This window comes from Rhipicephalus microplus, chromosome 5 (genome assembly GCF_043290135.1).
Source record: "Rhipicephalus microplus isolate Deutch F79 chromosome 5, USDA_Rmic, whole genome shotgun sequence".
Classification (NCBI taxonomy): Eukaryota; Metazoa; Arthropoda; class Arachnida; order Ixodida; family Ixodidae; genus Rhipicephalus; species Rhipicephalus microplus.
Genome location: NC_134704.1, coordinates 149,742,663 through 149,757,718, shown reverse-complemented (window position 1 = coordinate 149,757,718; position 15,056 = coordinate 149,742,663).

The window sequence follows — 15,056 nt, the reverse complement described above, 5'->3', positions numbered from 1 at the left end:
CCAACACCTGTTGCCACGCCACTCACTTGTGCGGCTGTCGCGGCAATGCCTCCGCCTCGTCTGCCATTGTATACGCCACAACCTGTGCGACATTCCACCGGTTGTGGCGTATACAATGGCGTATACATTCTTCCCGTACGGTACACCGCACACCAACAGCCTACCACCCTCAGACAAACGGCCTAACGTAACGTTTCAGTAGAACCCTGGGAGACATGCTCGCTATGTATATTGATTGGGACGTTGTTCTTCCTTTTGTGACGTATGCCTACAATACGGCGATTCAATCAGCAACAGGATTTTCTCCATTTTTTTTCTTTTACATGGTTGTAACCCATGCAGCACACTCGACACAATTCTGCCATACAATCCTGATGCCTCCGAGTTCAGCCTAGTTTCTGAAATGGGCGAACATGCCTAAGAGCGTCATCAGCTTGCACGGTCCTTCACAGCCGATAATAAAGCCCTCCAAAAGGATCGCCAAGACCGTGATCTTGTTCAGGACACTATCCCCGTCTGTTCTCTCGTCTGGCTCCGACTGCCTTTTCACTCTTCTGGACTGACTCCCAAGTTTGCACCGAAGTATACTGGCCCTTACCGCGTCATACAGTACCCTTCTTCTGTCACCTATGTGATTGAACCACTCAATTCGTCCACGGACAAGCGCCGCCTTGGTCGTGAGACGGTCCACGTCAGTCGCCTCAAGCCCTGCTACGACCCTCCTGTTCTCTCGTCACCTTGAGTCACAAGGATCGATCGTCTTCGTCGCCGGGTTTTTGTAGTGGGGAATTCGCAAGGCACTAACTAGTGGGACCATCTCAGAGTGCGAAGGGCGAGCTGTGCATGAGCTGTAGACGCTGGGCTTCTCGAGCATTTGTGTCCGTACCGGCTGCCTGCCTACTACATGGCGTCGCTATTAAACTCCCTTGCATAGCAATTTATGGAACGTATTCTTCAAGTAACCAACAAATGCGAATAATACACTACTGAAAATTAGGGTGAAACATGATACGTAGCTCAGTATGACAAATGTAAGAAGGGCCAATATGAAGCCACATTTTTACAAGGCTTCTTTATTCACCTAAAGGGGCCCTGAAATGCTTTTCATATGCATCCTGCAGCGCTGGATTGTCTGTCGTGCTGAATCCTGAGATGAGCGCAAAAATGATGATCAAAATTGGTGCATGAGAATGGAAGTTATTAGTGCAGTGTAATCGTGAACTTTTTGTTGTTGCAAATACCAAGATGCAAAACTGGTTTTGTACTAGTGGTGACAAGGCAGCACATCACTGTCTGAGTGTTCATATAGTATTTAGTTCATTCGATTGCATTCAGCATGTCAAAGAATCCTAGGTGGTCAAAATTTTCAGAGCATTCTACTACGACATGCCTCATCATATGATGGTTTTGGCATGTAAAACACTAGAAGTTATTATTATTATTATTATTATTATTATTATTATTATTATTATTATTATTATTATTATTATTATTATTATTATTATTATTATTATTATTATTATTATTATTATTATTGAACTTGATTCTGGCACAGTTCAGTTCCTGTTTCATTTGGTCCCAAAGCTCTTCATGCATGCCTCTCATTAAAGCTCTATGGTAAGTTGACAACAGTCTGCACAATTCTAGGAATCCTTGAGGATGTCTTTCCTGCACTTGCGGCAAAATTTGCAACATTCAAGACAGAGGATCGGTACGCTGTCATAATGCTTGATGAAATGCAGCTCACCCAAGGCCTCGATTATGACTGTACTACAAGTTCTGTCATTGTAAGTGTTCATGCGGGCTCTGTTTCTTGCAGTCTGACCTTGGTGTGAAGGCGCAATGCTTAAAATGTGTGAAACTTAGGCTAAAGATAATGAACAACATTTTTTAACCTCGACACAAAGTGTGCTCTGAAGCTGGCTTCTTTCGTAAGCTGTGAAATCAATAGTTCATTTTCTATTCATAAAGCCGCATGGTAACATGTATATAAAAATTTCCGCTAAAAGGCATGTAGACTATTTTGTTTTCAAGTGCAAAAGACAACTTGCCACTGGTAGGGGCTTAACCTGCACCCTCCAGATAATGCGTATTGTTTTGGTTCTAAATGACAGCTAAATAACACCTTACAAGTGTAGTGAATAAGAAAGACGTTGATACCATCAGGTCAGCTATCATCAACACAAGAAAAAGGCACGAGATCGGTGATCAAGCACCGTCATCTGGGTCCGCCTGCGTTCCTTTAGAGCTACCACCCGCTTGCTCAGTCCTTCAATAAACCCCCTTTACATTTGGTGGATCGTGCTGGGTAACTACATCACTTACACCCAGAAACTCCGATCACGCACCCTGCCATCGACCATGCAATTTGACGCTGTCCAACAGACAGCACCTCTCGCGGCTGCTACTTGCCCCGGCCCGGTTCGCCAGCGAGACCCACCGATATTTTCGGGCGCCGAAGACCAGGACGTCGAGGACTGGCTGTCGTCCTACGAAAAAGTCAGTGGACCGAACAGGTGGGATGACGCTGCTAAGTTGAGCACCGTCAACTTTTACTTGGCTAATGTGGTGAAACTGTGGTACACAAACCACGAATCTGAGTTCGAAAACTGGGCCACTTTCAAGCAGCCAATATCCTCGGTTATCGGTTGCCCTGCCGTGCGGAAGTTGTGCGCCGAACAACGCCTGCACTCACGGGCACAAGAACCTGGCGAAACGTTTACCGCCTATATCGAAGACATACTCGATCTCTGCTGGCGCGTCGATGCCGCAATGAGCGAAAGTGCCAAGATCCAGCACATTATGAAAGGTGTTGATGACGACGTATTTCAAATGCTCCTTGCGAAGTCTCCTGGCACGGTGTCTGAAGTGGTAACTTTGTGCCAGAACTACGACGAATTGCGACGGCAACGAGCTCCCACCCGTCGTCCATTTCAGCCTAACCAACCACTCGTGGAACTGGATGTTGTACCTGACCACTCCCGCCTTCTAGCACAAATGAAAGACTTTGTGCGTGAGGAGGTCGCATTTCAGCTTTCCCTCCTGCCGTTTTGTCAGCGCCAAGAGCTCCCGCAGCAGCAGCAAGAGCAACCACCGACACCGTTAGCTCCCATGCTCCGACATGCACTTCAGGACCAGATTGCCGAGGCTATGCCAGTGCCCTTTCAGCAGCAAGTTGTCGCCGCGCCTCTTACTTATGCTGACGCAGTAAAGAGGCAGCAGCCACACCGTCCCTCACCGTTCAATGGATGATGATGATGATGAAAAACATTTATTATAAAAGAGAGAGGTACGGGGCCAAAGCATGACCCCGCTACATGGTCGGCGTCCTTAGTCCGGGACACCGCATGACGAGGCCCCTACTCGCGCCCGTCTCACCAGAGCCCGTTGAGACTCTAGTGATGAGCAGTTGAGGAGGGCAGTCTCCCATGACTCTCGGGAAGTGGTAGGGGCAGGGGGTAGGTGGGGATTTTTCGGACATGCCCATACCATGTGGAAGATATCACACGTCTCCCCACAGTGTGGGCACCGCCCATCTGTGTTCGCATCGAAATGTTTTAGGATTGCAGGACAGAGTAGAGTACCTGTCTGCAGATGCCTTAGAGTTCGCTCTTCAGCCTTACTCAGCCCCTTTGCAGGGGCCGGGTTAATGCCGTGAGTGTCGCATGTCACCGCTCCTACTCAGTCTTCCGTCGCATGGGCTCCTCCCCTCGCTACCACAGCCTCGACTCAGCCGTATGCCGCGTGGGCGGCGCCCCTCGCTGCAAATGCCTGGCGAACGCGCGATAACCGGCCGATCTGTTTTGCGTGCGGCGGCCCTGGCCATATCTCCCGATACTGCCGTCGTCGCGTGCCCGCCTACAGAGATGTCCGACCACAGAGCAACTACATGGACCGACCCCCTTTTGGTTATGAAAATTCGGATCGTCAGTCAAACACGTCTTCCCGTGACTATCCTGCAACTTCCTCTCGTCGCTCACCTTCACCCAATCGACGCTCCTTGTCACCCATGCGTCCACGACCAGCCCCTCAAAATGAGGGAAACTAGCCGCCGCAGTTCAAGGGGCAAGAACTGCGCTATGAAAATGTTCAAGTCCTCGCACCTTGCCGTCAAATATCGTCGAAGTTTTTGTAGACGGCGCCCATGCATACGCTCTTGTGGATACCGGTGCCGCTGTGTCTGTTATAGACGCCAAACTTTGCCGCAAGCTTCGAAAGGTGACCACGCCGCTTGATATGATGTCCTTACGTGCAGCAAATGGGGAACCTGTTCGACCTATAGCCGCTTGCACTGCCCGACTCACAATTGCGGAGGACCACTACATTGTTTTGTTTATCGTCCTTTCCTGGTGCTCTCATGGCATCATACTTGGCTGGGATTTCCTATCGCCTAATCGTGCCGGTATAGATTGTTCCCGTTCCCAACGTGAACTGCTTTCGTTGTTCGACCAGCCCTACGACCACACTAATCAATCCGCACACAAGCTAGTTGTCAAAGAGGACACTGACATTCCACCGACCACAGCTGTTTTGCTCCCTAAGGTCTCCGACGGCATGCGTGATGAAGTAGCATTTTTTGAGCCATCAAGCCTCTTTCTAAGTCGTAAACCACTTCTGCTCCCTTATTCAGCCCTCTCATTTTCTAATGGAGCCAGCGCTCTCTGCCTTACCAATCCCTTTCCGCATACCATCAAACTGTTTAAAAGCGAGTATCTTGGATGCGTACAGCCCATTGGTAACGGACAAATTTTTACCGTGCCGCAAGAATCATCCCAAAGTGACCTCGCCGCCGTCAGTGCTCTTAACCACTCTGATCAAAAGGCTTCGAAATTGTTCGATTCGGCGATCGCAGACGGACTGTCACCATCTGAACAATCTGAACTCCTTTAACTGCTGTACCAGTACCGCGAATCTTTCGATGTTGTTCAACCTTCACTTGGCCGCACTTCTACCACTCTACATTCCATCAATACCGGCTCCCATGCGCCACTACGAGAGCGACCATATCGTGTTTCTGCGGCGGAACGCCAAGTTATTGCCGAAAAGGTGAACGATATGCTGCAACGCGGCGTCATTCAACCTTCACAAAGTCCATGGGACTCACTTGTAGTGCTCGTTAAAAAAAAAGGATGGTTCCGTTCGCTTCTGCGTGGATTACCGGCGCCTAATTAAGATCACTCAAAAAGACGTGTATCCTTTACCCAGGATTGACGATGCCCTTGATACTTTACAAGGTGCCGAGTTTTTTTTTGTCGTTAGATTTGCGCTCAGGGTACTGGTAGGTCCCCTTGCAGATGCCGATCGACCAAAAACAGCCTTCGTGACACCGGACGGTCTATATGAGTTTAATGTCATGCCCTTCGGCCTCTGCAATGCGCCTTCCACCTTCGAGCGCATTATGGACTCGGTTCTTCGGGGTTCGAAATGGCAAATCTGTCCCTGCTATCTCGACGATATTGTTAATTGTCTTTGCGCCAGACTTTGGAACACATCTCGAGCGCCTCAAACACGTCCTCACGTGCCTGAAGAATGCTCAGCTCCAACTCAACCTGAAGAAGTGTCACTTCGCGGCTCGGTAACTTACTGTTCTCGGGCACGTCGTATCACAGGACGGCATACTTCCAGACCCGGCTAAGTTACGTGCGGTCACCGACTTCCCCAAACCAACGACTATGAAGCAGTTACGGAGCTTCGTGGGGTTATGCTCCTACTTTCGCCGGTTGATGCGCAACTTCGCCTCTATCATTGCGCCTTTGACCGAACTTATAGGCAGCACCACTGATATTTCGTCATGGTCTTCTGAGTGTGACCAAGCCTTCTGTACCCTTCGTCGTCTCCTCACTTCGCCACCAATACTGCGTCACTACGATCCTACGGCAGCAACTGAGGTCCACACTGACGCCAGTGGTGTCGGCCTCGGTGCGGTTCTCGCGCAACGCAAGCCTGGATTCGCCGAGTATGTCGTCGCCTACGCCAGCAGAACTCTCACCAAGGCTGAATCAAAATACAGCGTCACCGAGAAGGAATGCTTGGCGATTGTTTGGGCGCTTGTCAAGTTCCGCCCATACGTTTATGGCCGTGCTTTTGATGTAGTAACAGACCACCACGCATTATGCTGGTTATCTTCGCTTAAGGACCCATCGGGTCGTCATGCCCGTTGTGCTCTTCGGCTTCAAGAATATGACATTCGCGTTGTATATCGCTCCGGCCACAAGCATACCGATGCTGATGCACTGTCACGATATCCCCTATCCCCGGACATTGCATCTGTTTCCTCGGACAACACGTTGTCAGCTCTTGACGAGGACACCATCTCTTCTGCACAACGCAATGACCCATGGATCGCTTCGCTTCTTGACGCGTTATCTGAGGCACCGACACTTCCAACCACTCGAACCCTGCGCCGCCAGGCTCCGCACTTCAGTATTCGGGATGGCCTTTTGTACCGGCGCAACTATTCAGCAGATGGTAGAAAATGGCTACTAGTCATTCCCCGAACGCTGCGCTCTACCATCTGAGCGTCGTTTCATTCCGACCCGCAATGTGCTCACGCCAGTGTTTTCAAGACCTACGAGCGCCTACGAAAAGGTATTACTGGCGCGGAATGTTTACCTTCGTCCGCCAGTTCATTCGCGGCTGCTACGGTTGTCAGCGGCGAAAAAGCCCACCACATCCTGCAACAGGTTCATTGCAGCCACTTTCATGCCCAGACCGCCCATTCGACCATGTAGGAATCGACCTCTACGGACCACTACCATTAACAATGGCAGGCAACCGATGGGCTATCGTAGCAGTGGATCATCTAACACGGTACGCTGAAACTGCTGCTCTCCCCATAGCTGCAGCACAAGACGTCGCAACTTTCATACTCAATGGTTTTGTGCTTCGTCATGGTCCTCCTCGAGAACTCCTCAGTGACCGAGGGCGTGTTTTCCTCTCCGATGTAATCCAAGCACTTCTTCAACAGTGCCATATTGTACACCGGAAGAGTACAGCCTACCACCCACAGACGAACGGCTTGACTGAGTGGTTTAATCGTACTCTGGGCGACATGCTCGCTACGCATGTCGCTTCTGATCAAACAAACTGGAACCGAGTTCTCCCATTTGTGACTTACGCGTATAACACCCCTATGCAAGTCACTACCGGGTTTTCCCCATTTTTTCTCCTGTACGGTCGCCAACCATCGCACACCATCGACACTTTACTGTCATACTCGCCAGATCCCTATGAATGCAAGCCTGTCTCGGAAGCCACTCGTTACGCAGAAGAGTGCCGCAAGCTAGCCAAGCGGCTTACTACATCCGACCAACAGCGCCAGAAGGAGACCCGTGACGACTACCATCGTTCTGCACCAACGTTCGTTCTTAGAGCACTTGTATGGCTTCATGTACCGCCCGGCGCCCCTGGTGTATCACCGAAGCTACTCTCTAATTATCATGATCCCTACCCCGTGGTCGAGCTACTTCACCCGTGAACTACGCCATTGAACCCCTCACGCCACCGAGCGACCGTCGTCGGCGTGGACGTGATATCGTTCACGTAAACCGTCTGAAGCCCTACTTTGACCCGCTTGTCCCCACGTGTTAGATTGCTAGGATGGCTTCAACTTTTTCGCCGGGGGTAATTGCAGTGAATAATAAAGACGTTGATACCATCAGGTCAGCTATCATCAACACAAGAAAAAGGCATGAAATTGGCGATCAAGCACCGTCATCTGGGTCCGCCTGTGTTCCATTTGAGCTACCACCCACTTGCTCAGTCCTTCAATAAACCCTCTTTACACAAGTAATCACTAGTTCTATTTAGGCATTACCTGCATCAACAAAACATTTCTGCATTCTCTACTTATTAATTTTCATTTATTAACTGTATACTGAAAATTATATTGCTGTTTACAAATATTCGCTTGTGTGCTAGTTTTCAGGACTTTCTACTTTAGCATCATCAGACCCAAGTGCACCAGCCGGTCTCGCAACACACGGCCTGGTGTTCATGCTTGGAAGAGTTACGTCCAGGTGGAAACAGACAGTAGCATATCATTTTTTAGGTAAATAATGCAATGATCTGTAACTTCTAGAGGACAAAAGCAGTTTTTCTAGCCAACAGTGACACATTGTTCTCTCTCGTTGTACACTTTCTATTTAAGTGAATCTCAGTAGACTGCAAGAGTAAGTAAGCGAGCTTATCATAGAACTTTAGGCCTTGCCGTCACAGTGAAGCAGTGATTATGGTACTCTACTGCTAGACCGAAAATGCGGATTCAATCCCAGCCGCGGCGGTTGCACTTGGATGGAGGTGCAATACTAAAGGCCCATGTATTGCTCAATGTCGGTGCACTTTAAAGTTCCCCAGGTGGTCCTAATTATTCAAATTCCTCTTCTAGGCCTTGACTCGTAATCATATTGTGGTTTTGGCGCATTAAACACCAGAAATCTAGACATGTTCATTTCTTTTTCAGCTGACTACTTTGATGCAAAGCAGGTATTGGCCATACTCTTTAACATCATCAGAAAATGTGAAGCAATTGGTATGCCTGAAGACTGCGTAACTTCTGAAAAGAAGAGTGGAAACCAGGCCATTTGGAGACTGTGCAGTATAATGGCCACTAAGTACGGGCGCCCTCAGACCACATATGTGTACTCCTGTGATGAAGGCCGCAACCTACACTTCCTTGTGGATGCACCCCACCTTCTGAACTTGCGTGGTCATCTGGTGAGGCAGCAGAAGACAGCTCTGGATGCTGAGACTGTGGTTAAGAACAAGTTGCCAACGAATGAGGTAAAGTACTATGTTGTTATGTAAGCATTCAGTGCATGGCATCTTGTGGTCACGTAGTCGCCAAGCGAAACTAATTCCTTTGACTGCTTTCTTTGAATGACCACGCGTTATAACATTTCAAGACAAATGCATATAAACAGCCTCCTTTGTGCTAAAGTGGTTGCTTGAGCGTGTTGGTGCGACATATTGGAGGAAAGCGCGAAAGACGGAAAACCAGGCAGAGGCCAGGCTGTTGTATGTGTCCTTCTCAGCCTGGTCTTCCATCTTTCAAGCTGTTTCCCTCCAATGTCTCTAGTGTTCACTGCTGTATGAATGCTTCTGCTTGCAATTGCCAATTAACCCTGCCAGAATGCCTGCACAAGGGGCTCTACCACGTTCAAATAACATTAACGTACATAAAAGACGAATGCGAAAGCCAGACAAAGCACACACTGTCTACATTTCTGCAGGTTTGATGGTTTATGCCTTTCAACCTGTCAACAAGACACACCAAATGGATCAGCACAATCTGATAGCCCCATGTTGCATTATGTGGCTCTATCTTATACCTGCATATCTCCTCATTTCATCGCCTCTATTCCTCTGCTGTTCACTGCACCCCTTCTGTTATACTGATCGATGACCTGTTATCTACTGCAGACGTAACTTGCTCAACTTCATGTCACTAATTCAAACTGCCTCTGTTATATGATCTACAAGCATTTACTCTCTCCAGTTAGTGGTTACTACTCACACTACTCTTCGCATTTATAAACGTTATCCATATACATTTTTCTGTCCTTCAGTGCAGTCCTTAGCTTCCTCATGAGCTTCCTTGCTTGAAATAAATGCACGATAGGTAAATACGAGTAGGGTGAATACAGCACTTTAAGTCCTAAGGGATACTAGTAAACTGCCAGCCACAACTCGGAAGAGCCTACAATATAAGAGTTTACATGTCATATGCATGTCTAAACTTACTTGTGAACTTTGCTGGTTAGTCTGAAATAGCAAAAACCTGAAAACACACCGTAAAGATTGGCCGAGAAATGGCTTCATTGTGCAATTTTTTACTATGTTTCAATTGAGCTAGAAATTGTTATTTATTTATTTTATTTATTTATTTTCATACTCTCAGGGCCCGAGGGCATTACAGAGAGGAGTGGTCTGACAACAATATATCAATAACTGCAATTTTGAAGGCGGCAGATTCTTCGATTGCAGCAATGGAGGCAGGAAGGTGGTTCCAGTCACTGCTTGTTTGAGGCAAAAAAGAAGCATGGCAAGTGTTAGTGCGGCATATGGGAACTTTAACTTTAAGATGATGGTCTAACCGTGGTGATACATAATCTGGGGGAAGGAAAAGATCATTTTTAAGTGTTGGATTCGTGTAGAAGATTTTGTGAAATAGGTTGAGACGGAAGTACTTACGGCGTGACTTAAGTGTTGGTAATCCTAGGGTAGCTTTCATTGAAGAAACACTGGCGTAGCGGTTGTAGTTAGAGAGCACAAAACGAGCTGCACGGTTCTGAACGGATTCAAGGGCTGTAGTTAATACGGAGCTAAATGGATCCCAAATAGAACAAGCGTATTCCAATTTCGATCTAACGAGTGTTGTGTACAATTTAAGTTTTAAATCTGAAGGAACGGATGAAAAATGACGGCGGAGAAATCCAAGCATGCGATCAGCGTTATTAATTACATGTTCAACATGCATATTCCAAGAGAGGTTGTGGGTTATATGCACGCCAAGGTAACGGTAACTAGTAACGGGGTTTAAAGAGGAGTTTTTGAGGGTATAGGAAAAATGGTCATTGACTTTATTGTGGTGCATTACTCTCATAACTTTACACTTACTGATGTTTAATTTCATGAGCCACTTGTCGCACCAGTTAGAAACAGCGTCGATGTCGGACTGCAATGTAGAAACGTCATGTTGATTATGAATGACACGATACAGTACGCAATCATCAGCAAAAAGCCTAATGGTAGAATTAATTCCGACAGGCAAATCATGTACAGTTTTCCTGAATGTTTTATAATACGACAAATTCATGTGTGATTATGATTACATAAACAGCAAATTTGACCATAATGACCCGTTTTCCTTTCAGCGCAGCTTAAAGCATGTGGAGCAGCTGTGCAAAACCGACAAACAGCACAGCCTCAAGCTTGCCCTATGTTTAAAACAGAAACATCTAAACCCAAGCCACTTCGACAAAATGAATGTTGGCAAGCTTGTGCCTTGCTTGACCACAGTATCTCTGCTGCTCTGCGGCTTCTGGTTGAGCAGAAAAAAAATGATGAGAAAGCTGTAACAACGGCTTGGTTTTTAGATCAGGTGTTTAGGTGGTTTCCGCTAATGACGTCAAGGACATCGACCTTGACTTTGAGTGATTTGTGCCCACAAAAAGGCAAGGAGGTTGAAATATTTCTTCACAATTTTATTGAGATGTTCAGGAAACTCAACATTTTTTACCACAGCTAGCCTAAGGCATCGTCGAGTCAGTGCAGACTGGCATGCTAATAACAGCTACTACAGCATTAAATCTTCGCCAGTGGTATGTCAAGTCCAAAGGCTTGAAGTTCCTTCTCCTTAGTCGCTTCTCGCAGGACGCCCTAGAGAATCTTTTTAGTGCCATAAGACCCACGTCCCCTGTCCCCAGAGCTAGGGAATTCAAGTGCACGCTGAGACTAATTGTGCTTGCACAGTTTTTTAAGCCAAGCAAGCATGGCAGCTATGACACAGATGACTCTGTTCATTTAACAGATTTTGTGAGCTCAAGACCAGACTTGAGGGTTGAGCTAGATGATGTGAAAATCTCTGCCTCGCTTGAAAATCTTCAGCCAGAAGAGCAGGAATCACAAGAGTACCTGGCAGGGTACATTGCTCGAAGCGATGGTAGGAGGTTATGGGCTTTGTGACCTTTGCAAAGGCATGTAGACTGGAACTGACGCTGCTCGGGCTGGCTTGCTTTTGCGCTTAAAGAAGTATGTACCAAACAAGCAATTGTTATCCATACCATCAGCATCAGTCATGTCCCTCATGGAATGCACGGAGAGTTACCTTAGAAAAAATGAAGAGTCACTAGTAGAAGAAAAACTTCCACTCAAGCACGTTGCTGACGTGATTTCGGCAATGAAACCTGCATTTTCATCCCTACCCGCATGCCATAACGTTGCTGATAAGGTTGTGCAGCAGTTCTTGTTGTGTATACTGAGGTTTAGTTTGCGTAAAAAGAATGAATAAATGCAGAAGAAAGCAACACAGCGAGCAAAATGTGCATCAAAAAGTGTGGGAATGCGTTTAGCTGTTATTAATATTAAGGAAGATAATTTTTCTAGTGTTTTGTAAGGTTTTTATCCGTGGGTTTTTGTCCGTGTGACTCATTCTGTTTGCATAGTGGTCATACGAGAGCTATCAGTATTATTTGCTGCTGACAGCATTATTTAGAGTTGTGCGAATTGCTTGGTATACATTGTTCTGTGCATGTTTGTGTGTATAAGCTGGCTTACAGGAAGCTGTAGCTTCCACATTTATTGTCTGTGTAATTAATTCATTGAGAATTGCTCATTTCTATTTCAATTTTATTTTTTCCTAATTTATTTGTACGTCATACAAGACATTTTGATACTATTTACTTCTGCGTAACCGAAGTGTTTAGAACGGTCACTTGCATATTGTATTAATAGCGTGAACTTACATCTTTGTGTGCTACTTTAAAACCAGATTCATAACCTACTTTAAGGAGGCCATGGCACCAAATTCGCAAACTCCATTCATGCATTGCACATTAAACAACACATCTGAGAGCAAGAAGAAAAATATTAGCCCAATTTGCTGGGACAGCAAATTTATAGTTGATTTTTTCAATTTAACCATATAACGACGTGGTACCACTGCGTGGTGACGAAGCGAATACTCTGGGAAATCATTGAAAGCAACTCAGGTACCACAAGCCTTTCTTGAAGTCCATGCTTTTACACACTGTACATAAAGGAAGCGATTGCAAGAGCTGTAAACAGCTTGTCTATGATGCGTCATTGTTTTTTAATGTATTTTCTTAGTGATTTGCTATGCCTTCTACTACGCATTTGAGTGAATTGCCAACACAATTTAGGGATGACATCCTTAATGCCAAAATGGAAGTTGCTGCTTGTGAGAAGAGAGTTGTAGCAGCATTTTGAAATTTCATAAAATGCAAGCTTAGAGTCCAGAATTGTTTGTGCATAATCAAACTGGACTATCTACTTTGTTACAATATTAGACTGAGAATAGAAGGGCTACAGTAACACGGCACCTTTAAAAGCGCACAGTTTGGGGCAGATGTTCTAGATATTTAATTTTTTTGTCGGGCTTAATGATTGCAAACTCTCTCTTGAGCTAAGGAACAAGAGAGCACACAAGCCGGCAGTGCTTTACAAATCATTAATATGAGCAAATGCGAACTGTTTTATCTGTACTCGCAACTGCATAGTACTGGGCATAATATACGAGGGTACTTATTCCATCTTAAGAGTTTGTTAAGCATGTCCATGATCACTGAAGCATGAGAAGTTATTCATTGCACAGGTCTTAACAGTGAGCTATATAGGTAGGATATATATGGCCAATGAGATGTTAGATCCTCGTACTGTGCAAGTGTTTTTTAACCATGATTCTGCACTTTAGAAAACACGGTGCTCCTATGAAGAATTACTTTGATAACAACTGGCGAGTATGAGCAGCCAGAGCCTTGACCCTAAATTTCAACAAGGTAGTCCTCTTGTTGAGATGCTAACTCCAGGACAATGCTTTCCTTGTTTTGCCCAGAATTCTCCAGTAGTAATGTTATGGAGTTAAACGCTGCTGCCAGCACGTCTGATAATGTTCGTTTCAGTTGCTTGCTACCATGTATAAACTTCGGCCACAATTTCTGAAGCTTCGATCCACCACTTCAGCTGCAGCTGTCAACAAATGCCTCGACATTGTGCTAAAGTGCTGTTGTTGTTTGTGGCAATGTAGCTTCTCTGCGCTGTGCATGTGAATTCCCCACAATCTTGCTTTCGCTTTTACACCCTTGTTGCCTGCGGATATGAGAGAAAGTCCAGATATCCGCTTTTCTCAGGTGCTCTCGCAATCATGTGAGTACTTGGTGTATCAATAAATACATATTGACTGCTTACATTTGCGTATGTCTTTTTGTGATTGCATCCTTAGAGAAAAACAGCAGATAATGAAGCCAAGGCACACAGCTGCACACACAGTTTGTATACGCTTGTCATTCTGAAGGTGCTAATTTTGGCCGCTGCATCAAGCAATTGAACAGAATAGTAAGGTGTTCTCCCACCAAAAGAAAGCTGTAAAAAGTACTAGAAGCAAGTAGCTGTTCTTCCACGCCTAGTCCAGTAAGATATTGAAAGCCTGAAGATCCCAATAGCCGTTATGTCTCTACTTTTTCTCGTCGGTCGTTTTCTACCAACGGTACAGTAAAAGGAGAGTGAACTCCAAGAAACGTGTTCCCAATTGGTGTATTTCTTTGGTTACAGTTTTAACATCTCTCATTCCAATCAACTTACAGGCCATTATCTTAAATGCTGTATTGTTAATCATGTAATTCAGGTAACCTGTCTTCTTGCGGGAAGGTGTGTCATCTACAAAAATACTGTGTGACTTGAAAATACCTGCACTCCTGTTCACAAACCAGAAATGCAGACAAAACAATAATGTGTAACAGATTTATATAGCTACAAATACACTGCAACTTTTACAATATCAGCAGCATAAATTGGTCATAAAGGCACACAGCTGCACACAGAGTTTACGCATGAGCGCCCACAGACATTACAGATCTCTCGTGAATGAACTTTTCAAATAGCTTATTCCTTTGACAGAACTGAGATAATGGCAACTGCGCGTTCGCAAATAATACGAGCCTTGCACGGTGCCCTTTAGATTCCGATCGGAATCAGGCTTCTTGATCCTCACTGAGACGCAGGGGAGAGCTGATCGCAGTAAATAAATTTGACCTTGAACGGGATTGAATGTGGTCGTGCGGCACGTTTTAAAGAGAACGACAAATTGCCAGGGCACTAGTGCTTAGCGCCTACAGCCGCACGACTACGGCCCCATAGAGCTAATACGACTGTAACCGCAACACTCCGAGCTGCCCACATAAGCGTCTGCTGTCGTAGATCCCTAATACGTAAATACGAAAAGCCGTGTCGTAATAATACTTTGATATGAGCAAAATCAACCAGCCGACAAGCAAGCATTGTATATATCTGCTTTCTTGTACACTTAGACAATCAATCTC